Raw genomic sequence first — 2,134 nt, forward strand, 5'->3', positions numbered from 1 at the left:
GCCACCTTTCAATGGAATTCTTAACGTCCTGGATATCTTTTTGAAACTGTTTCATACATTCTAGCTATTTCCTATATTGTTCATTCAATGTTTCCATCATTTTCCTCTTCATCTGTATTTTGATCTACATCTTCCTTAGATGTACTGAACAATTATTTCATTATTGTTGTCATTTTGTTTTTTACCTGAGAGATTATTTCTGATCTGATTTCCTCCACATCCTGGTGGAGTTGTTTCTTTACCTTAATTGCTACCTTCTCAGAAATTTCAGGTGTTTGACTTCCAAGCTCTGCTATAATCTTGTCTCCTGGACTTGTTTTGGGTAGGCTAGAGGTTTGAGATTCCCTTTTTTCCTTCCTTTAGTTATTTTTCAAGCTCCTAATATTCTCCCTGACAGCAATGATGGTAAGTGGGTGGAATACAGGCAAGCAATTTTCTCAGGAGAGTGGAAGGGCCAGGGAAGCTCACCAAAGCCCCCGCTGTTTGGGGCTTAATGTGGCTTCTACTATGGTATGGGGATCAAACAAAAGTTCAAGAAAGATTCAATGATGATGAGTGCAGGCTAAGATTCTGCAAGGAGGTCTTGATGATAGATGGATCTGAGTTGAGGCTCACAAATGCAAACAATGGTCCCTGTAGCAGTCTTCCCAGCACCTGATTTTAGCTCCTCACAGCAGTCTTCTGGGCAATGTTGGAAGGCCAGGGCTCACTTGAGCTCTACTTAGGTTGGGGGTAAGGCTGGGCAGGTCCCCTCAGCCATCTTCCAACTGAGGACATGTGGCTGGGACTCAGCTGAGTCCCAGAAAGGATGATGCGAAGTGTGGAACAAGTCCCACCAGATCCCCCCTCATGATTTTCTAGGTGCAAATGGGCAGCTAGGCTCAGCTGAGCTCTGGTGAGGGTAAGGAATTATTGAATGTTTACTTAGAATGGAAGAAAAATAGCAGCTGAATGAAAGATGTATCAAAATAAAAAAATGGAAAAAAACACTGTTCAGTGTTACCAAAACATGGTAACTTTTGGGGTGAGCTTTCCAAATATTTAAAAATGATTATGTAAACAAAAATAATAATTTAATATGAAATTTATTATATAAGTAAAGTAAAATGATATAATTACAATCAACCATAAGCCCTGCAAGAGAGAAATGAAACATTACAATATCACATGAACGTAGACAGATGAGTGAGAGATGTGTATTATACATCTAAACCACTAAACTAACAAGTAAAGCTATAATTAATGAAACAAAAAGGTAGCATACTGGAGTCATATAAATATTTAATTAAGATAAACAAAAAGGCCCTTACAGTAAGATTCTTTTTATTGTTCATTTTAATATAATATCTTGCTAAGTCAATAACTAGCATAGGCTGGGTTTACATCTTTATGTTTCTGTGTCACTTGCCAAGAGTTCTGGGATTATTGGTATGTGCAACCACACACAGCTAATAATAGATTAACTCTAATGGATAAAAGGTTATACTTCAGAAGGACAGGAAAGAGTGAAAATTGACAGCAATAATCAAAAGAAAGTCAAAGTGACTCTGAATGTTAGAGTATGTAGATTTTAGAAAAAATGGCACTAGATTACCAGGGGTCAAAAACATTCATTTTATAAAAGAATAAAATTCATGAAGAAGTTATAATCCCAAGTCAAAAAAATAAACATGTGATGTGTGAAAAGGTAATTGAAATGAACAGTAGACAAATTTACAATTATACTTGGAAATATTAGCATACATAATTAACAAATTCTGATCAGAAAACACCTCAGCAAACAAAAATGGATTTAAATCATTCAAGATAAGTTCTCTAACTTGAATGTAATTAATATATAAATTAATAACAGAGCTTTATAAAAACTTCAACACATTTAGTAACTAATAATGCACTGCTGAATAATTACAGGAAAAAGACAAAAATGTAAATTCAAAAACATTTTTGAGATGAAATTTAACACAAAAATAAATAAATAAATAAATAAATAAATAAATTATTTCTTCTGGAATATCAGTAAAATTGATTTTACAAGGAGGTAGATCAAGTGAGGGGTGAGAGAGGGAGAGGAGAACAAAGCACAAATAATCTAACTCAGGTTAGGAACTTTGGCATCACTGCCAGAATGGGAATG

Source organism: Octodon degus, unplaced genomic scaffold (assembly GCF_000260255.1).
Source record: "Octodon degus isolate 3935 unplaced genomic scaffold, OctDeg1.0 scaffold00098, whole genome shotgun sequence".
In the NCBI taxonomy this organism is placed as follows: Eukaryota; Metazoa; Chordata; class Mammalia; order Rodentia; family Octodontidae; genus Octodon; species Octodon degus.